This window comes from Malaclemys terrapin, chromosome 19, assembly GCF_027887155.1.
Source record: "Malaclemys terrapin pileata isolate rMalTer1 chromosome 19, rMalTer1.hap1, whole genome shotgun sequence".
NCBI classification, from domain to species: Eukaryota; Metazoa; Chordata; order Testudines; family Emydidae; genus Malaclemys; species Malaclemys terrapin.
In genome coordinates, this window is record NC_071523.1 from 2259596 (window position 1) to 2282063 (window position 22468).

A 22468-nucleotide genomic window follows, 5' to 3' on the forward strand; every position below is an offset into this window, starting at 1 on the left:
TTTTACACCCATGTTGCATTATAAATAAATCTATAAAGCATAACTCACCGGGAGCAACTTTGCTGATAGTAGCAGTGATGGAAGCACCAGTGTAGACAGGGCTTGGGTGCTTTTAGTGGCCTATTGTCTGACCTTGACAGTACGGTGATAGCCAACCTTGCCCTGTTTGTACCAGTGTGTCTGCTCTTGCCAGTGGAGATGCGGCCAGAGGGAGTTGGTGTGAGGTCTGGGATTAGGCCGCAGTAGTTCTTAGATCCTTGCTTTGTGATCTGCCATTCTGGAGTGGAAAGGCACAGAATTCCAGTAACATCTCTCCTGGTGTAAGTCACTTTCACTCTAGAAATCTTCCCTGGTGTGGACTGTGCCTCCAGCAGAGCTGGTTGGTGCCATGCACTGATCTTGTTAGGGGACGTGCAAGTCTGGCTTTGGGGCCTCGAGCTGAGACGGAGCTGGGCAAATGCTCTGAGCTTTGCGGCTTTGCTTTTATTTTAGTCTGATCCTCTCGATGGGGCCTGTTGGTGTCTCAGGTTCCCCTCAGTGGTTGCGGAGTCTTGTGGCTATTGCAGGTCACCCTGCCAGCCTTGCGCTGTCTGCTGGTAGAAAGGGTCTGGTTAGGCCTCTGCTTTCTCCTAACTATTCACCACCTGTTGGATGCCTCCTTCTGCCAACCCCAATGCTTTGACACTGGCGAATTCAACCCAGAGCGTGATGCGGCAGGTAAATGCATTTTAAACACAAGACCTCGCCATTCAGTTGTCTCTTGCGCTGAAGCCTCTGCATTAGAAACCCCGCAGCTGCGTCAGCTCTTAGGATGGTGGCCCTGAACTGCGCTCTTGCCCTGGGTGCCTCCATAGCTCTGCTAACTAACCAGCTTCAACCTCTGGCTGCAGATTTTCCCCATCTTTTGAACGTGTCAGAAGCAAATGCAGGAATCATGCTGCATGTGTTTCCCTGGGCCTTGATTTTCCTAATACACAGTGTGGGCAGAGACCTGGCCATTTCACCCTGTGATTATTGTAATGGGCTGGATAGTCACAGTTTCCCAGTGCAGGCGCTGACACAATTTTCCATATACACGTTGTAAGGGAGGCCCTTCGCCTCAATTGTACCTTTGCTCCTCGGGGTGGGTGTTTGTTTTCTCTCCTGACAAACGGTGCTGACGGGGTGGGAGGGGGTCTGGTCACTCGCACATTGTAAGAGTCACAGGTCATCCTGGAGGTGGCTGGGAGCCCGTCTTTTGCACAGCACGCGTTCCCGTTCCTGTATTACAGGAAGCCGGAGTCCGTGGCGGGGCCCTGTTGCGCTAGGCACCACTCAGCCAAAGAGAGAAGCATTGGCTCCCGCTCTAGAGGGCGCTCTTAGTCTCTCCGTGATTTACGAGGTGTGCACATGGAGAGGGCAGCTCTTCTAAGGCTTTGGAATTAGAGGTGTCAGTGCTGGTGTGACTCCGGATTAACACAACCATCAGTGATGGGTGTAGCGTGGGCAGTGCTGTGCAAGCTCCCCCAGACTCCTTCAGTCCTGATCTGCAGCTGTCCCAGCCTGGGTGTCTCACGCCGCCCCGGGAACGTGGGCCTCTGCCTGCCAAAGGGGCGTTAGTGGCTGGAGCAGGAGCATGGCCTGGTGGTGAGGGGGCCAGCCTGGGACTTGAGAGATACGAGTTGAGCCTCTTTGTGCCTCTATTCCCCTCTGTACAGCAGGGAGGGTGATAGTAGCCTGGCCCTGCCTCACAGGGGGTGTGAGAACAAATCCATTAATGCTTGTGAGGTGCTCAGTGATGGGGGGCCATGGGAGTGCCCAAGGCAGACCAAATCAGTGCCTTGTCCTAGTCCTGATGGGCCATCTGCAGCAGGTGAGTTTTCTCGCTAGCCTGTGTTTGGGTTAGGGATGGGTCAGGCCTCCAGTCTGGGCTGTGATCCCCCCAAGAGCTGCCCTGTGTGTGTTTGTTTTTAAAAACTCTCCCCAGAGGTGCTGGAGAGCTCTGGCAAGGGCTTGAAGAGCCAGTATGCTGGCAGCAGGCTCACGTACGTGCTCAAGGCTGCCCAAGGAGATGGGCTCTGGCTTTGGGGCTTTCCTGATGTGTATGGTACACTTGTGGTGGTGGCCTCCAGAAGTGAGGGAGGGTGGGTGACAGGGTCCCCTCGCCTCTTGTAGGGGAACTGCTAAAGACCTCTGCATTGCCCAGGGGCTGGGAATGCCCCCAGCTGTCAAGGAGGAGGTGGGTGCATGAGAGGGGGAGGGAGTTTGTTTTGGGGCTTTTGTCGGCTTTGATCAGGAAAGGAAATCGGAATGAAAACACCTTCAGGGGGCAGAAACACAGGGCTTCGTTTGGCTCCATCTTTGGTGAATTCTTTTCTGGTGCAGGATCCCCACGATTGCTCCTTCCGAAAAGTAAGATCTTGAGGCTGGGTTTCTAGACTCGCCTTCCTGGGTTTTCTGGCTGGGATTCTAGTTTTGGTTTGGGGCTTGTTTTTTTTTGCCTTCGTGGCTGTTATTCTTTCTGGTGTCTCTGCCTTGGGAGAAGTAGGGTTGGTGTGTGTGTAGGAAGAGGACCTCGTGTGTGATTTCACACCCATTGCCATGGAGAGCTGCACGGTGTCTCCTCAGCAGCTGCTTTCAGGAGGCCATGAGTTCCCATTGCAGAAAGGGCTTCCCAGTGCCAAGGCTCCCTTGGGGAGGCCAGTTCACTCCCAAGGTGAACCATTCCTCCCTGGGGCTGTCCGCAGGGCCTTGTCAAATGCTGACTGCCGAAATCATGGCACTGTGCAAAACATTAAAACCCTGATACAAATCCCCATCCGGAGAGTAGCCCATTCCCCCCCCACTCCCCATCCCACTCACTTCTGACTTGGGCAGAACAAGGGGGGAGGAGAGTGAATTTCAGCCCGTTCTTCCTGGGGTTCCCCTAGTGCTTTACATGGAGTGAGGAGTTGAAGCCCCACAATGAGGTAAGGTCACAATCGTTATCCCCATTTTATCAATGGGGAAACTGAGGCACGGAGCAGGACAGTGACTTGCCCACGGTCGCACAGTGAGTCAGTGGGAGAGCTGGGAATGGAACCTAGGAGTCTTCTGTCGTAACCACTGGATCAGTCTCTTCTTGGGTAGGGTGAGAACTTGCGGAGGGTGTGAGTGGGTGTGGGGAGAGAGAGAAGGGACCGAGCTGATGGATGGAGTGCAGAGAAAAGGCTGCAAGAGATGTGTTGGCAGTGCCAGGGGGACACCTGCTTTGGGATATTCGGAGGCCTGGCGCTGGCTGGGAGCTGGTCACAGGAGCCCAGTGCTGCTGTGGAGGGGACTGGGGTGGTAGCTCGCTTGGCTGCCCACTTGTTTGTGGTATTGCTACTGGCTTCCGGGGCTCTTCTTCACCCAGCTGTGCCCACAGCAGGGGGCAAACAGGAGCATCTTTGAGAGCTGACAGGTGGTGCTTTGGGCACTGGCATTTAAATGGCACATGATCTGCTGTCAGTGAGTTAGCCCCGTTCCGAGTCCCAGAGAGAAGCCGGACCAGTGCTTGTTCAGACCTGGCATCTCAACGTCTCCACAGAGATGGGACTCCAGATTCCATTCCCCCAGCCCTACAGTTTTACATCCTCCCTTCTTTCCCTGGACTGGCTGTGGCCTGGGGTTGCTGCTTGCTAGCAACTCAGTAGGTGGCTCACCCCCTCCCCTCCGGAGCGCTGTGCCGCAGGAAATCGCGTTGGAGTCCGTGCTGAACAGCTCCTGCATGGTGCCCGGGGATGCTCTGTTGGCACAGGGCTGTCTTTTGCATGGCAGGCTAACTAAGGTCTGACTCCTTCTGGCTGTTAAAGATCCCATGGCACTTTCCCCAAGAGCGGTGTGTTTAGTCCAGGTGTCCTGGCCAGACTGCAGCTGGGATAGTTTCTCTCTGCCTCCCTAGATCCTCCTGCAGCTTAAAACAGATACAGTCTCTTCCTTCCTTGCCCCAAACTGTAGTGTAGGGCTACTGGGTGCTGTTAATCAGCTGCCACATTCCTCCCCAGAGGTGGCTGCATGGGTCAGTGGTACTGGTGTCTCGGCCTCTACCGATGTGCTGACTCTGCTGGCCAGGAGCATACGCAGCCACGTGCTGCCTTGCGGTTTCCATGAAAAGAATCTCTTGTTTCTTTTTATTTCAGCAAAGACGAGACAGAGGGGGCTGCAAAAGTAGAGGAGTCCCCGATAGAAGTGTAGCTTGTGTTAACGGCAGTGGTAGGAATTGGTGAAGGCTAGTGTGCTTCTGGGACTGGGGCTTTTGCCCGCCTGCACCAGGAGGGATCGTCCACCTCCGCCAGCCTGGAGCATCATCTACACGTCTCCCCAGGCAGCTGCGGCCACCTGGCTTCTGAGGCCAGCCTGTGAGTACTGAAACGCGAGTGCACATAACGTCTTCCCTTTGCGGGGCCGTGACAGGTCCCCCTGCTGCCGCTGCCTTCTGAACCCCTTACCAGGGCTCCATCCCCTCCCCTCCCCCCCGGGGCCATGCAGATCCCCTTGTGCCAGCTGCTTTCCACGCCCTCTTGCCTTAGGGCTTCTAGTCACACCGCTGCCCTAGGGCTGCAACAGGTCCCCTCTGCTGCAGCGGCCTTATCTGAACTCTCCTCCCACCCTGGATCCATAGCCTGGGGCCACCAGGGGTCCTCTCCTACGCCCTGCCTACAAACCATGCTCCTAACTCCAGGCCAGGTCAGTGCTGTTTTCCACGCCCCTTTTCTCCCTGCCACCCAAACTCCCTGCGGCTGCCCTAGGTTCCCTCTCCCCAGCTGTTGTCCTGTCCTGAGGGGCTGGTTTTGCTCTGTCTGTTATCCCCGATCCCGGTGATGCAGGTAGCAACCTTGGGCTTGGGGTCTTTAGCTCCCGGGGTGTTTCCCCCATCAGAGTCCAGGCCCTTTTGCAGCAGATTCCCCTCTGATGAGATGGAGCCTGAAACACCCCCCCCCCCTCCCCAGTCACTGATTGAAGACCCGGGAGCAGGTCTGTGCCCTTGCCCCCCTGGGTGTCTGGGTGAGGCATAGGGAGGCGAGATCTCCTGTGCCCACCTGTGCCAGGCCTGGGACAAGTATCCGTGCTCTCTGGGCTCTGGGGTTTGAATGCGTTTTCATCCAGCGATTCCTACTGGCCCTCTGCTTCAGGAGCATCCTGCCCCCAGCTTACCCTCTGCTCAGCAGAAAGATCAGCCTCTTTCTCTAGGGAGCAATGCTGTCCCCTTGTGATGGGGCCACTCCCCCCATGGGCTAGAGCCTGCAGCCTCCACCCCAGCACGAGCTCTGCTCTCTGCAGGGGCAGCCACGTCTCCCCCGCACTGCAGCTTCCCCTGTGTCCTGGGGGCTGCCACCGGAGAGTGCCGGCCTTGCCCGTGGCCCCTGTCTGGGAGCATCTCACGGGCAGCGAGGACGCCAGGGCCCCTCCTCCTGTGTGTAGGGAGGGGCAGGAACTGAGCTCATAGATGAGCCACTCGGGAGCCATGGGTGAGGGACAGCTCAGGTATCCCTGGTACCCAGGAATCCCCCGCAGGCAGCTCCCCATGCGGCTCTCTTCTGCGCGGCTAGTGTCCTGCACTGCTCTCTCCGTTAGTCCTGCCTCCCGCTTCGGGGGACCCTGGGGCAGCCGACAGCCAGCAACCCGGGAAAAGAACCGCTCGGCACCAGCGTCAGCCTTTCCAGCAGCAGGGCTGTTTCCTGCTGTGCCTCCTTCTGGGCGGTAGCAGCAGATGCAGGCTGTGGGCGGGAGGGCGGCTCGGGGTTGGGAGTGAGGAGGCGAGAGCCAGGGTCCTACAGGGTGCGCGGAGGTGTCAGCAATGCCGTGTCTGCCTTGAGAACAGGCAGGGTGAGGAGTTGATTGCTCGGTGGGTGAGAGCTTGCACGCCAGTCCAGGCCTCGCTGTGCACACCTAAGTGTGTGCATGCTTGTGTCTGCTTTGTGTTGTGCGTGACCCTGCCTGACTCTGAGCGTGCACCTGTGTGTGTGCATCTCTCTGCCTGTCTCTGTGTGCCTGACTGCCTGGGCTTGGCCCTGCGTGCGTGTCTCTCTGCCTGCCCACTCCCCTGCGTGTGCTGTAGGCAGAGGGTGCATGGTGCCGGGCGCGGGCCAGGCCAGGTATTTGGGGCAAGACGCCTCCTTAGCCCATCTCTCCTGACTGCCAGTGGAGTGGCAGGAGTCGCTTTTCAGAGCAGTCAGGTTTTAATCTGAACCTGCGGCCCGGAGCTGGTGGCCGGTGTGCCCTGCCTGCATGGTGCTGCCAGCGGCGGCACTGGGTGTGGGCGAGAGAGGCCGAGGGGGCGCTTTGAGCTGAGGCATCTCCCGCAGGCCTGGGGGAGGTATCTGCTGCAGTGCTTCCCACCCTTCATCATTTCCATTTTAATGGCTTTTTTTGCTGTGTGTCAGCTTCCATTTTTCATATTTAGCTGGAAATAGAGAGAGGGAATTCATATATTTTCCATCTGTTTTATTTCCCTCTAGCCCCCCCAAATCTCCCCCCCCCCCCAAATCTAAGCTGAGCCTGCATCTTTCCAGCCTGTGGGGGAGGGAGGGCAATCCCATCTGTTCCAAGTGAAACACTGTACAATAGAGCTGGGACAGAAATAGATTGCTTGACATTGTTGTTCTTTTTTTATTCTTCTTCTAGGCAGGTTTGTAGATCTCCAACCATTACAGGTTTGGCCATCGTAGCAGCAACACTATTAAAGAGACCCCCCCTTCTAGGGGCAGGCCCGGACAGCAAGCCTTTTGGAGGGTCTTTCTCTGTTTACAAAGGCTGTGTCTTCCTCTCTGGGAAGCCTTGTTTTTTTAAGTTGCATTTTAATCTTAAAAAAGCTGCCACCAACCCCAGTGTTTACAACCAACCCTCCAATAATAAATGGCAGTCTTTGCAGCCTGGAGGTCATTGGTCACCCCACAATTACATACTGGTCAGCTCACTACCAGCTGTCTTGAGAGATCCTGCAAAGCCAAGCTTGATTCCTGCAAGCCACCCTACAGTAATAGATCGGCGGAGGTGGGGAGCGGGTTTTGGTGGTGGAGACAAGTTTCCATGCCAGGGTGGTGTGGCGGTGGGAGTGTGCAGCTCAGAGCCGCTCCTGGAGTGTAAGCCTTTCCATTCTGACGGGCTGATGCTGTCCTTAGCCAGTCACTCTCTGCCCAAAGGTGATTTTTATTGTGGTTGAAAGTTTGGGCAAAAATGGTTCAGCTGTTTCTGAGTCATGGAAAAATTATACAATTCGATCCTTGTTTTTAAGAGGCTGTAACGTGAATAGTGTTGGCACATCAGCAGGTTGGGATCGAAAAGCGAAATTCGACCCGGGGAGAGTCCCTAGGTCTGACTTGTGCCTTTCAGAGGTGTGATGAAAATCCATTTTGATTTGGCTCAATTATAAAGCATTGAAAATACACATGATGCGTGCATGGCAATCTCTTCATGACAAGGGTGGTCTGACAGTTGTCCTCTCTTGGCCCTGTGCATTGCAAAGCGGGGTGAACTCTTAGATCTTGGAAGGTATGGATGGAATAAGGCAGCGTGATGTGAACGTGTGCCGAATGAGATGCCGCTCTTATTTGTATTACGGTGCCACCTAGAGGCAGCAATTGAGATCAAAGCTGTGTTGTGCTAGGTGCTGCATAAAGTACATGGCGGTTTTGGCTCCCAGGAGCTTATAGTCCATACAGACAAAACAGGCAGAGGAGAGAGGAAGGGGGATTATTCCCGTTGTGTACATGGGGAATGAAGGCACAAAGCCCTTATTCCGCAAAGAATTTAAACAGGTAGTTAAAGTTAAGCCAAGAGATTGAAGGCTTGAGCCTGTGCTCATTGAACTCACTGAGAAAGCTCCCATTGACTTCAATGGATCAGGATCAGGGTCTAAGTGACTTTCCCAAGGTCGTTCAGTCTGTGGCAGAGCCAGGAATTGTGCCCAGGTTTTTGGAGTCCTAGGCTAGTGCTTTAACCAAGATCGTCCTCTTTTTGAATTGTGCCACGATTCCCAGAATGTAAATGTCCTTCGATGGTGAGTGCACATCCTGTGCTAAGCAGAATCACCTGCTGCTCACTCGCAAATCCCTCTACACTGTAGACTTCTTTGTGTGGGTGGGATCGGGATGGGGCGGGGGTGCCCTTTGGGAGCAGAGAGCTACGAAATTGACTAAATGAAAATCTATTCAGAGGATGTTAAGATTGTAAAGTGAGGCCTCAGCAGTCAGGAAATGTCATTGTAAAGGTTGTCCCTGCTCCCTTAACTCTTCCCGTTATGATAAAGGCTTTAATTGCATAACCACATGCCATTAATTCCTCAGGATCCCTGCACAGGGAATGAAGCAGGATACGTAGGGAATGAAGCACAGGGAGACAGTGGATCTGTGCCTTATTTTGGGTCAAATTCTTTGTAACAATCTGGAGTCAAGTTAGTGAAGCTAAATGCTGGTATAACTGAGAGTGCATCGGGGCCCTCCGCAGACAGCAATGTGTTTGGGGTCTGTTCCATTCGGTGCTCTCCTTCCCTGCTGAGCCCCGAACGGCGATGTCGGCTTTCTGCCTGAGGTACAGCATGGACCATTTCAGCTCCCTATATGGCTTTCTGAAAAGTTGTGCCCAGGGATTGAAAAAAGTGCACCAACTAACCCAAAGGCTGAGGGTACGTCTGCACTGCAATCGGGGATGTGCCTGCAGCATGTGTAGACATATCTGAGTCAGCTTTCATCTAGCTCGCAGGAGTACCAATAGCAGTGAAGCTGTGGCAGCACGGACTTCAGCATGGGACCCTGGGTACCTTCCCAGGCAGGCAGCCTCTGCTATCCTGGCTTCACTGCTGTCAGTACCCAAGCTAGCTAGATCAGGTCTGTCTGCCTGTGCTGCAATGACACCTCTGATTGCTGTGTAGACATAGCCAGAGTCTACTAGCCAGGGTGAAAAGTACCTGCGAGGCCACTCCCCTGCAATCTAAAGGAACAAGGGTCTATCCCACAACTTCCCTTGCATGAACTGTCCCATCCTAACTCCCGTAATTAGTCGCTCTGGTGCACAGGTGTTTGCAGAATCAGGCTAGGGATAGCTGTGCGCTGAGCTGTAAGGGTGGCTATCAGCTCCCTGTTTAATCATTCCCGTTACAAAGTGTAACTCCTGGGAGGGTGGGGTGGATGTGTTCCCAATACAGGGGATGAGCGATGTGCTGATGAACTGCAGAGCTGATGGAATCCCAATTTTGCTAAGTAGATTATTTGCTAATAACAATGCAATTGGCTGAGTAATATAGGAGAGTGCTGCGGGGCCATCCCCCTGTCCTGTGTCCCTTGCACCTTTGTTCCTCTTCTAGCTTCACTCCATTCTCTCCTGTGGAGTATCTTCCAGCGGTGCCCTCAGTGTCTCTGCTTTTCAGTCTCTCTCCTGCTGCTCCCTTATGGGCCAGTTTCTTAGAGCCCCAACCAGGTGTGCCCGGAGCAGCAAGGCACGAGCTCCTATCGTATGGCCGCTGGGCACTCTCTGCTTGCCTGCTGGCTGCCCGTGCCCCCAGGGGGACATTGTGGAAACTGGAGATTGCCAGCGGTGTAGGGAAATTGTAACTGGGCTACCTCTCCTTCGGCTACATCTCCTGCCTGGAGCCCAGGAGTGGGGTTGGCCTTTGTGAAACTCAGGATCTGCTCCCCTGTTTCCCTGTCTGCCTTTTCCCTTCTCTACATTGTGCATGGTCCCTCCTCCCTTAGCGGTAGTGTTACTTGCTTGTGTTATGGTTGCACCTAGCGGGCCCAGTCGGGATCAGGTCTCATTGTGCTGGAGACGGGGTACATTGGAGTTACCAGACTGGATCAAACCAGGGTTCCACCTAGCCCAGGAGCCTGGCTCTGAGAGTGGCCAGCACCAGCTGCTTCAGAGGGAAGAAACTCTGCAGTAGCGGCTATGGAGTAACCTGCCCCCAGGGGAAGCTCCCTCCTGACCCCCAGTAGCGCATGCCCCAAGGAAGGAGTGTTCGTATCCCTTCCAAGCATTTTTTAGTATTTTTGGTTCTAACTCCGATTGTCCTTTTATCCCTATAAATGTCTAATCCCTTTCTGAATCTTTCTAAGCGACTGACTGTGACAATATCTTGTAGCAGTGAAAGAAGCAGAGAGTCCTGTGGCACCTTATAGACTAACAGACGTATTGGAACATGAGCTTTCGTGGGTGAATACCCACTTCGTCGGATGCACGAAAGCTCATGCTCCAATACGTCTGTTAGTCTATAAGGTGCCACAGGACTCTTTTTGCTTCTTTTACAGATCCAGACTAACATGACTACCCCTTTGATACTTGTAGCAGTGAGTTCCACAGGCTAATTGTGTGTTTGCAAATACAGGACATGGTCCCCGCCCCACAGCGGTCAAGTTACGACAAGTCAAACAAATGGACTAAACAAAAGCAGAGCAGAGAGATTATGGTCACTAGCGGACAAGATGAGACCCTGTCCATTTTTTAAAAAGTCTCTTTATTTTTTATTTTTTTTTATTTCCTACACACTCTGTTTCTCTGCTTTATCCTGCCTGTCTCTCCCTCCCACTCTCATGCCCACTCACGCAGAGGGCTGGGAAATTTTACCAGACACCCAGTAGCCACAGGATTAAATCTGCCACCCTCCCGTTCCAGGCCCTTTTAGCTGTTGTGAGGATAGGGTGGTGGCTTTCTGGTGGCTGCTTAGGGCAGGTAGTATAGTGCCTATGTGTCTCTAGTACTTCTTGCCCTTCCCAAGCAGAGTGAAATTGACTTGATTTTTGTCAGTTTCACAGTTGCCCAAGCTGCCTGCCCAGTTCTGAATAGGGGCAGCAAAACTGCAGCTTTGGTTAGTTTGCACTCAGCTGTAACTTGGCAGAGTTCTGAGCAACTGCAGAGGCACTGGAGCTGTCTGTCCAGGGCCGGCCTTAGGATTTATGGGGCCCTACGCAGTATTATTAAACTGGTGCCCCTATGCTCCACTGAAGGTGGTCCCCAGCCGGCGCTGCTGATCCCAGTGTGTTGAGTGGGCACAGCCACCGCCCCGCCTGCGGACCCCCAGAGCCCCCTCCCCCCCATATTGCTGACTCACACACGCAGTGGCTCAAGGCCGGCTTCACGCTCTCACATGGGGGCTGCATCTTGCCATAGCCCACAGCCCCTCGCCACTCCTGGCTCACCACGAGCATTGTGACAGGAAGTACCAAGCAGTAATAGCAACAACAATAATGTGTGTGTGTGTGTGTGTCTGTTTGTGATAGAGACAGAGAGAGACAGTGTGTGTTGGAGGACTGTGTGGCCGAGTGTGTGTTGGGGAGTGTGAGACTGTGTGTGTGACAATCTGTGTTGGGGGACTGTGGGAGGCAGAGTGTATGTGGATGTGAGAGCCAGTCTGTGTGTGAGAGAGACAGTGTGTATTAGGAAAGTGTGAGAGACAGCGCACTGTCACTTTAAGCCCCCCTTCCTCCCTCCCCTGCTCAGCCCGGCTCTTCCCCCCCACCCCCACTCACATGAAAGTTTTGCTCCTGTCCTGGCCCCGGGCCACCCCTGCCAGAGACCGAGTGGGGCAGGCAGGGTCCAGGGAGGGACTCCACTTTGGGCGTCTGTGCGACGGGCCGTCGCGCTCCTCTAGGGCTAGGGTGACAGAGCCAGAGGAGTGTGTGTGTGTGTGGAGGGGTGTTGGGGGGGGGGGAGGGGAGAAAGAAGCCCACCGCCCCAGTGGGGGGAGGGGCAGGAGAAGAGAGAAGTCCAGCCGTGGCCAGTGAGGGGAATGGTGCCCCAAATTTTCGGGTGGCCTACACAGCCATGTATGCTGCGTATGCCTAAGGACAGCCCTGTGTCTGTCTGCAGACTCAGGCAGACATGGCTGGATTGGTCGTATTTGGTTCAAATTTGGCAGGTTTTCTTCACAACCACAAAGAGTAATTTTCGTAATGGAATCTGAAGTTCTGCAGCAGTTTATGGTGTTGCCTGGGAAAGTTTCTGACTCAGTCTGTCTAAGCATCTGAAAACACTGTGTGCGCACGTGCGTGTGTGTGTTTGTGTTGGGGGGTGTTTGTCTGTCTTGGTAATTTTTAGCTGTTGCCTGGCCACCAAGCAAACGTTACAGTTATGAGTGGGCCTGGTTCTGTGACCCTGGTCTGAAAGCAACTCCCGTTGCACTGTTGAAAATCACTTGAGAAGCTCAGGCCCAGTGGGGCAAATACATTAGTGTCAGCTCAGAATAGTGCCATTGAAATCAAAGCCAGGATCTGGCCCAGAAAGTCTGGTTCCCCCTTGTGGGGCCCGATCCCTGCAGCCCCCCGTGACCTCGGTGGGAGCTGCATGTGGAGGGTGAAGCTGAGCAGGCACTGCAGACGTGCATTCGGCACGGTGCGTAGGGCTTGGTATGGGCTCTGCACTCAGGATTGCAGGGCTGTGCCCAAACATACTGCTGGGTTTGCAGCCTCTGAAGCCCTGAACAACCGCAGCTGCCACTGGCTTCTGCGGTAGAAGCTCAGGACTGTTGATATTTCAGCAGTAGCAGGACTGGGCCCTTGGGCTCCAGGGCGTCACGGGTGCTCAGCAGTTGCAGGACCGAGTGCATAGAGCAAACGGAAAGGCATAATCTGGGCAGAGCGGTCACAGCGGCAGGGTGCCCCGGGGTGTGAGGTCATGTGGGGCCAGGTAGCTGGACTGTGAGTGGCTGGGATGTGGGAGTGCTTAGAACTGCCCTTTCCCAAAGAGCCAAACCTGACTCCTCCGGTGGATCATTGCTGGATGGTTTGGTTCAGGCGGGGCTGGAGGTGGGGAGTCAGATAAGGTGAGACCCTCCAGCTCCATGATGGCGCAAGCACTAATGATGGAGGAGGCTGATTTAAGGCAGCCCAAAGGGGATGTTATGGGGTGAAGATGGGAACCAAGCAAACGGACATTTAGTGGGGGACTACTGGGAAAAGCTTCCCAACCATCTGCCCAAGAGAGGGGCTGCGAGTCCCATCACTGGAGTAATTTCAAGCTGGTCTGGAGAGAGCTTTGAGAGTAGGCTGTAGGGGCACCTCTGCTCTACCCCCCCCCCCCCCCGAAGGAGAAGGGATCCCAGCGGAGGGCTCCATCTTCAGCCGCTCTGCGGGGTGTGTCTGTAGCAGGGTTTGGCTGCTGCGGGGCTGCTACTGCAGCACTGGGCATTTGTTTTCCCCTCTGGACTCCAGTCCCTGCTTCTGCCGGGGTGGGGAGAGATTAGCCTACTGCTGTGCCTGGGGTACATGGGCATAGTGGGGCCCCCAGGAGTGGCCAGTGGGTGGAGAGGGACCTAGAGAGAAGTGGTGGGCAGCAAGAGAGAGATTTCCCAACCCTGGAGATGTGAGCCAGGTGAAGGCCAGTGACCGATGGACTCAGTCCTGCCCCAGAGAGCCGGAGGGGAAAACTGAAGGGGGCTTTGACCAGCTGACATACGTAATGAAGCCCAAAGCTCCTCCCTTTGCACTGCCCCCAAAGGACTAGTACAGCAGGCCCTAGAAAGTTCCCAGGCCTTGTTCGGTGGAGCCGGGATAGCCCTTGGCACGTCATCTACAGATCGCTATGGTGTGAGGTCAGGTGGTGACGTGCCAGCACTAGAGACTGCAGCCCTCTGTCCACACGCGTTCCTGGCATCCAGTCTATGTACCTCAACCTTAATGGATCACGAGGCTGGTGTGCTGCGTCTCCCTGACTTGATTGTTCTTCTGCTGAGGCACCGGCTAGTGCCTGTGGATACTAATGCAACAGGCTGAGACCCACTTTACATGGGCTGCTGAACAGACGGTGACCAGGGCTGGCTTTGAATCAGGGACTTAGAGAGGGCGTCCCTGGCTTCCTGAGACACTTCCTGAGAACATCATGTTGTGATGTTCATTGCAGAGCTGGCCTGGCCTGGGGGCAGCACCGATCCGTTTCCTTTATGTGGATCCTTGTCTTGGAGAGTGAGGGGTGAAATCCTAACGCTCGAGCTTTCCTCTGCACCTTGGCAGAGCGCTAGGAAGGATGGCCTTGTGCTGAAGGCGCCAGGCTTTGGCTCAAAGACACCCCAAGCTGAAGGGGCTTGTAGCAGCGGGGAGGGGGAAAGTAGAGTGGAGGGAGGGGGTGCATGGCAGTGGGGGAGGAGCACATTGGGGAGAGGGGGTGCAGGGCAGTGGGATAGAGGAGTATAGGGGGGTGCAGGGCAGTGGGGCGGAGGAGTATGGGGGGTGTGGGGCAGTGGGGGAGGAGCACAGTGGGGAGAGGGGGTGCAGAGCAGTGGGGCGGAGGAGTATGGGGGGTGTGGGGGAGGAGCACAGTGGGAGAGGGGGTGCAGGGCAGTGGGGCGGAGGAGTACGGGGCGTGTGGGGCAGTGGTGGAGGAGCACAGTGGGGAAAGGGGGTGCAGGGCAGTGGGGCGGAGGAGTACAGTGGGGGGTGCGGGGCAGTGGGGGGAAGAGCACAGTGGGGAGAGGGGGTGCAGAGCAGTGGGGGAGCACAGTGAGGCGAAGGGTTGCAGGGCAGGGGGAGGAGCACAGTAGGAAGAGGGGGTGCAGGGCAGTGGGGTGGAGGAGTACGGGTGGTGTGGGGCAGTGGGGGAGGAGCACAGTGGGGAGAGGGGGTGCAGAGCAGTGGGGGGTGCAGGGCAGTGGGGCGGAGGAGTACAGTGGGGGGTGCAGGGCAGTGGGGGGAGGAGCACAGTGGGGAGAGGGGGTGCAGGGCAGTGGGGGGTGCAGGGCAGTGGGGCGGAGGAGTACGGGGGTGCAGGGCAGTGGGGCGGAGGAGTACGGGGGTGCAGGGCAGTGGTGGAGGAGCACAGTGGGAGAGGGGGTGCAGGGCAGTGGGGCGGAGGAGTACAGTGGGGAGAGGGGGTGCAGGGCAGTGGGGCGGAGGAGTACGGGGAGTGCAGGGCAGTGGTGGAGGAGCACAGTGGGGAGAGGGGGTGCAGGGCAGTGTGGGGAGGAGCACATGGTGCAGAGCAGTGCAAAGGGAGAGGAGCGGGGGGCATGGTGAGAACCCGGGGGACAGGATGTGGGGCGACACCCAAGGTGAAGGAAGCTTGAGAAGCTCTTCCCGTCCTGCTTGGAACATGGCTCCTTTCCCGGGGGAGCTGGGGCCCCAGTTGGCCCTCGCCCAGCGGCGGGTGCGGAGCAGCTGGCCATGGCATTGGCTCTGGGAATGGCTCGCTGCACTGCCCAGGGACTGGGGGTGAGGACTGCCCGGGCCATGGAGGCTGACCTCCCTCTCCCCGGGTTCCCTGCAGGTCCTGCACTGGGCGGCGGAGGGGGTGGGGACCGTGTCTCCTCACTTCCCATGTGGATAAAGAGTGAGAGGCCTGGGCTGAGCTAGGTCCCCGCAGGACAGGGCCTGTGAGCGCCAGGCTCCGAGCTCGGCCCAGCCTCGTGGCAGACTCTCCAGGGCTGGGCCTGGATGCCCATCAGAGGACGGGGCAGGGGACTCACTCATGGGGCGACGCTTCCTGCCAGCGCCGTGGGGCTGGTGCCAGGCCCAAGCCCAGACGTCCTGAGCCAGAGGGGGAAGGGAGGGAGCTGCCCAGCGGCCACTTTTCATTTTCAGAGTGAACTTTCCTTGCGCTGGGATTCCTATGTCCTGAGACTCCGCAGGGGACTTTTAGGCTGTGGCTCAAACTCTGGCTTTGTCCCTCATGGACTTGCCAGGGCTGGGGAGCTCTCAGGAGGGATTTGCCATTAAACTCCATTGTAACTTGCTGGCCTAGGAGCAGGACTCATGCTAGGTATAAAAACTGGGGGGGGACACGGATTGCCTAGTGGTTACAGCACTGGCCTGGCACTCAGGACCCCTGAGGTCAGTTCCTGGATCAGCCACAAGTTTCCTGTGTGACCTTGGACAAGTCACTTAATCCACTTTGTGCCTTGTCTCCAGCTGTAAAGCTGTGATAACCCTTCCCTGCCTCCCAGCGGGGTTAGTGCTTCGGAGGCGCCCCACGCTACGGGGCTGAGAACACTGGAACTATAGAGGGAGAGGAGCTTTCTGATGGGACAGAGGAGATGGACACCCAGAACCAGCCCAACGTGTTAGCCCAGTTACATTGACGTGGTTAGGGTCCGTCTACACTAATCGTATCTGTGTTGTAACCAGATCCCCCTGCTTTGGCTATAGTTGTCATGCAGACAGGATCTTAGGGGACGCCCCCTCCCTGCCCTGAGCTGATGGCATTTCAGATTCTCAAACCTGCAAGACTTATGTAAACGTCCAGGGTAAAATCTGGGCTCCATTGAAGTGACGGCAAAACTCCCATTAAATTCAATGGGCCGGGATTTCCCTCCTCGGGTAGTTTTCAGTCTGTGAGTTCCTGTGCCTCCTCGGGGGGGGGGGGGTGTTAGTGAAAACGGAGGGGACGGGGTCTCCGTCACTTTGGTTTCAGTGTCAGTGTTTAGTTGATTTTGCTTTGTGGCTGTCCTGTGCTAGCAGTCTGCAGCAATGCTGGGTTGAAAGCGCTGTAGGATGAGCTTTCTCTGCGTCCATTGGAATTTCTGTTCCATTTTGCAGAGCTGTTTCTCTAGGGCTTGGATTCCTTAGCACCTTGTTCGTACCAAGCTTAAATTATGGGGCTAAACTTGACCTGACAGTTGCCCTTTAAATAGGGCTGGTGTGTGCGCCCCAAGAGGCGGTTGGCGGTTTTGCTGTGTGAGATAGTTTGGCCAATGCACAGATGTGTGTTACATGCACTGAACACGCTAAAGATGCCTTTGCATGTTCGCCGGTGATCCTTGCATCAGCCATGCAGGAGCCTTGCAGCTTTGCCAGCCCAAGTCTGTAGCACAGCTCAGGAGCAGGAGTAAAACCCCGCACGACCAGTCTGTGTTTTCAGTCGTGTTGGAGAGGAATGGGTATAACCATGTTCACAGCATGGTAGAAATAACAGGGCAGAGCAGCCGTGAAGCTGGGCTGGGCAGCAGGATAGGGGAGAGGGCTGGCTTTGGGTGAGGGGCAGTGCGGGGCTGCTTTGTGCCACAAGGAGAGGCGTGTGGCTCCGTCACCTGCTCCTCGGGGGAGAGGAGCTGCTGTCCAGCCCTGTTAGCCTGGGCTGGTTCCAAGAACCTTTTCTAATCATAGCCCTGACTTCCTGTTTTCCAGAACCTGCGGCCTGGGCTGAGGAGGGACCCGGGGCACTTCAGCTTCCCGTGCTATAGGCCTTCCACTTGCTGGGCTTCAATGGGGAGCTCCAGCAGCTGAAGGGGGGCAGTTAGATCTAGGGGTTGGGGATGTCCCCCGCTCCCTGGCCCAAGCTGGGGGACACTTTCACTCTGCTTGTGTGAGAAACCATCATTAAAGCAGATAGTATGTCCCCCAGATCTCCATTTGGTGACCCCCTAAAAAGAGTGCCCTGCATCTCACTAGGGCTTTGTACTGCTTCCGTTCTTTCTCCTCCTCCTCCTCACCTGATGCAGTCTTGTCGTGTTGATTCAGTGCATCCAACCATCCATCCGTTCGTTCGTTCTCCCCTTTACGTGCAGTATTTACTCTCTCCCTCCTTCTCCACGTGACGGGTGCCGCCTGCTGCCCAAACGTGGGTGCTGGGGCACCCGTGGGTCACTTTCTGTGGCTGGAGGAAGCGGGTGAAGCCGCAGCCGGACGAGCTGTGCAGCATTTGGGGGAGGTGGTGCACGGAGGCTGTCGCTCCAGCCTTGGCTCCCTGCAGTTTGTGAACAACCTGTCTTGGCCACCGGCTGGGGAGTGGATGGGATCCCGGCCCTTCGGGTACAAGTAGCTCGTGCCCTACAGGCCCTGTTTGCTGACAGTGACTGGATCCTGGTCCCGGGGAATCTCGGGGGAAATGCCTGTTGGTTTGGGGGGAGCAGGCTGGATCCCTGCTAACCTGGGCGCTTGTAGCAGCAGCAGCATGTAGGTCTGGGCTGGGGGAGGCACACCACGGTTCAGTTGTCTGCCTTCCACCCTCGCCCTCACCCTGGCATGGCCGGCCAGGGAGACTGCGTCCTTCTCTCGAGAGTCTCCTTTTATGTTTCTTTGATTTGGGGGCCAGGGGTGCTGGAACGAGGGGGCCAAGGGGCCATGGCTCTTCCACTTTTCACCACGGGCCTGGCCCCCTGCCTTTCCTCCCCCCCCTCCCCCGCCCCAAGGCCCTGCCCCCCAGCCAGGATGGAAGCTGGAGCCTGGCCCAGGGAGCCCAGACAGCTGTAGAGAGCTGCAGACCCTGCACCTGCCCTAGATGGAGGCCTGGGGGGGGGGAACACGGGCCAGGGACTGCTCTCGGGGGGGCCCCTCCCCCAGCTCTGGCTTTTGGCTTGGCCAGGGTGCAGGACCTTGGGGGTGGGGGGAGAGGAGAGGGAGGAGGGACAGGGTGGGGCCATGGAGGGGGCAGGGCCTCATGGCCGCACCCTCCCACTTTTAGGAAGAATCCGTCACCCCTCTTGGGGGTGCCCTCCTCCACTGTCCCCCAGTAGAAAGGGCTCACCTCCCAGGGCATTCCTATCCCGGCTGGGTTGGTGGGGATACTTCAAAGCTCCCTTGTGCTCCTGAAAGGGGTCTGCTCTAGCTAAATGCCCAGCCAGGAATCTGCTTCTAATTACAAAATACTAGGGGCCCCCCTTTGAGGAGGATGGGGGGGATGCAGGAGGGAGTGAGGAGGATGGGGGGCAAGGGAGCCTCCTCATTCGGAGGCTGGAGAGGTAGGAAGGGGTGGAGTCAGGCTGGATTTGCCGCACTTTCGGGCACCTGAGCTGCTGCTGAATTTCAGGGGTTGATTCTGTCTCTCCTGTCCTGGTTTGCGTTGGGCTTTTCACCTTCCCGGCTCATGTGTCTGGCTTGGGGAGAAGCAGGAGGGAAAATCCGAGAGCTGGCTCCTCTCCCTAGCGCTGGCACTGAGACGCGACGGCGGGGAGCGCAGTGTAAGAATAGAGCAGCCAGTAGACGTGCATAGGAACAAATCTGTTCCCAGCAATAAATTGGGACTCTGGGAACAGAGGAGGTGACTCAGCAGATCTGCAGCCGCCGCTGCTGGCCTGGGCCTTGAGTCAGGTGGCTGCGGGAGCTGAGGCTAGTGTGGTACAGGCTAGGACCCAGCTATTGCACACCTGTGGGGAGGGCTGTGGGGCTCAGCACCCCCCAGGATCTGGCTCTTCTGGGATGTTTATTTTCTCACTTACTTTGGGGGGAGAGGGTTTTTTTTTTCGTAACTTTTGTTTTGAAATTCTGTTGTATTGTCGATAGTCGCTGTTCTGTATTTATAATATTTCATCCTGACTGGGAATCGGGGCTCCTGGGTTCTGTTCCTAACTTTGCTATTGACTCACTGTGTGACTTAGGGCAAGTCACTGCCCTGTTCTGTGCCTCAGTTTCCCCATCTTAAATGAGGAGAGTAATACTAAATAAAGGCCAGGAACGTAACAAGTTTCAAACAAGGGATTGGGCATTTATATGGATGACAAGAACATCTTGAGTTGTCATAGTTAACAACAACAATTGTGGAAGAGATATTAACCCTCATGCTTTAGGGGTTAAGCCAACCTCTAATATTAGAGATCAGGATGAGAGTTAGGTGGGGGCAGATTATCCCACCTCTGCTCCTGTGGGGTTACACCTTCCTGTGAAGCACCTGGAAGTGGGCACTGTCACAGACCGGATACTGGGCTAGATGGGCCCCAGTTGGAGCCATTCGGGCAGTTCCTGTGGTCCTATCCTCGCCTTCTAAGGGTTTATTGGGAGACTTAATTCAGTCCTTGGGAGGAGCAAAGTACCAGGCAGCCTTGCAGAGCTGCCATGACCTTTCACTAGCCCAGGAGCAAAATCTACTTCGACGTCCTTGCTGATGGTGGGGAAACCCCTGTTCCAGCCCGGAGCGGGAGTGGAATTCTGCTTGGCTGCACTGAGACTGTGTAGATGTGTTCCCGGTGCTGCGGTGTCTGGCCGGCGCCAGTGCATTGCCATGGAGACTCCGGTCCCCCGGGCCGCAGGAAACACAAGCCAGCCACTCGGGTCAGTGGCTGTAGAGCTGCATTGTTGTAATAGCAGCTGAGTCTAAACACCTTTACTGGCAGCAGGGTGCTGTAGGAATGGAATCCGAATGGGCTCGTCGTCATAGCCCCCAGCCAGTTCCTCTCCCCCTTCCTGCTCCCAGTGCCTGCTCTGTCACCAGGAGCCGTGTTTGCCCGCTCAGGGCTGCTGGCGTGAGGTTCAGCAGTGCCCTCAGCTGAGCTGCTAATCAGTAAAAGCATCTCCACAGCCTTCCCCATCGCCCGCCAGGATCTCTTGCGGATGGGATGCGAGAGTCGCGCAGCAGATGGGTGGGAGCTGGGGAGTTGTTAATGGGACTGGAGGGGGCTGTGTTGAGAGCCACAGTTGCTCTGATGACTGGGATTTAGAGTGAGGATGCAGGGGCCATCGGGGAAAACGAATGCTTATTACTGAGCCATTACTGGAAAATCATTGTGTTCCTCCACTCCCCCCGGAGTTCAGCGCAGAGCCAAGCTCCCGTGCCAGGGCAGCAAATGTCTAACAGAACAGGGATCGCTAAGTGCGGCTCCGAGACTGAGATCCTTGGAGCTGTACAGTGCAGCTTGCAGCCACCTTCGTCTGCCCACAGATCACAGCCATGTCGTGATGCATGCTGGGATCCAGTTCCTCTGGCGTGCGCGTTTGTGCTACAGATGAGGGCAGCTGGAAATCTGTTCTGTGCCAGCTGGGTGCAGCATACTGAGTCCGGGAAAGATGCAGAGTTGGTCCCCAGCTGGGCAAAGTTAGGGCACCTTGCTTCCTTGGGATTGACCCACTGGAAAGTGTCTTAGATCCAGGCCTCCCTAGCATTTGAACACCCTTTGATGTCACGGGAGGTATCTCCAGGCTGGGAGCCAGAAGTGCCTGTATGCTAATTCTGCCTCTGCCACTGACTCAGTGTGGGCCTTGGGCCAGTCACTTCTGTTTGCATTGCACAGCGCCCAAAAGCCCATTATGCAGTGTCGGTACAAAAGCAGATGAAGACATAGTCCCTGCCCTGAAGGCACATAATCTAATTCAAACCAGGACTCAATAAGTGAGTGTAATAGACAGTAGGAGGGAAGCACAGAGGACAGTGATAAGTCCCATGGATAAGCTCTGTGCATTGCCTGATGGGGCTGAATCATTTGAAAGCACTTTCTCTCCTTCTATTGCTAAGTAGCTAATTTCTGCTCTTCCCAGCTGCCCTGCAAGCTGGCCAGTGTTCTGTGGGTTTTGGGGAGGGTAACAGTGGTATGGATCAGGGGTGGCACTTCTGGCATAAGGGTAGTGTGGGAGGAAACAGATGGTTGGAGAAGCCGAGAGACTGTGCTCCAGGCTGGCATCGCTGGGGGAGTGGGAGGGGGCAGATAAGAGACCAGAGCAGAGTTAGGCAGGGCCGTGATGCTGATGGCAAGAAACCTGAATTTTCTGCACAGTGGAAGGGTTCACAGAAGGGGTGACATGGGCGGTGTGATGGGCAAAGAGGGTTATTTTATCAGCATCATTTTTTATGGCCTGGAGACCAGGCCAGGTGTCCGCGAGGCCTCAGACTAGAGTTTGGCTGCCTGGGTGGGAAAGCATGGATCTCCGAGATGCTGAGGAGCAGGAAACAGCAGGACTTGGACACAGCTTGGATGTGTCAGGAGAGGGAAGATGCCTCCCAGGCTACAGGGAGGATGGTGGGGTTTGAACGGTGATGGAGAGGCTGGGCTGAGAGATTAGTTTGGGGCATGTTAAGTTGAGCGTAACAGCCAGACATCCTGGAGATGTCAGAGAGCCGGGGACTGGAGGGCGGAGACAAGTCCGGAACGGGAAGGCAGCTGTTGAGTCATCAGTGTAAGGATGGTAAATGAAACCATGTGAGTGGATGAGATCACTCAGGGAGAGGGGCAGACATCCTGATTGGCCATGGGAGTGGATGAGATCACTCAGGGAGAGGGGGCAGACATCTTAATTGGCTGGAGTGACGCACTGTCATTTCCACCGGGGATGATTCACTTATCTACATTTTTAACATCCCATTGGCAATAAATAGCCATAGCGGGATTGGAGTGCCCAAGTCACAGGCTAATGGCCCTAGTGTCTGGGGTGGGGGGGGTATGATTTCCACCCAAGGGGCAAATGTTGGGGGGAAATCCAGCCTGTCGGTTGGATAGCTGCCCAATGTCAACTATGATTTTTTTTTTTGTCCTGGAGAGGCAGTATGGTCTAGTGGCTAACGCCCAGGATTGTGACTTGAGAGACTTGGGTTCTGTTCCTGGCTCTGCTACTGATTTACTGGGTGACCTGGGGCAAGTCAATTTCTCTCTCTGTACGCCAGTGTCCGCACCTGCATGGTGGTGATGGGCACACTGACCCCCTTTGGAAAGTGCTCTGAGAGATGCAGGTGAGAAGCTGTTCACTAGATAGTAGTAGTAGTTTTTTTCAAACCCAGTTTCTGAGAGTGCCCCCTTTAATAGTGAGGCTTCAGCAAGGCACTCCCTGAGAGTCTGGATAATTTGCACGTGATAACCCTGGTGATACCGGTAGGGCCATCCCTACCCATACGCAAATTACGCAGCTGCTCA

At 55.8% G+C, this 22468-nt stretch overlaps 1 protein-coding gene across 10 annotated transcripts in view; it reads left to right on the forward strand.

The window, feature by feature from the left end:
• The window catches only part of ZNF362 (zinc finger protein 362), a 44935-nt gene that overhangs the window by 3680 nt on the left and 18787 nt on the right, over positions 1 to 22468 (forward strand). For 2 of the 10 annotated variants that reach the window (XM_054009235.1, XM_054009234.1), the window contains exon 2: positions 4140 to 4358. The exons of the other annotated variants lie outside the window; for them this stretch is intronic. The gene's annotated coding sequence lies outside the window, so the exon portion shown is untranslated. The remainder of the gene's footprint in view (positions 1 to 4139; positions 4359 to 22468) is intronic. 10 annotated transcript variants of the gene reach the window in all.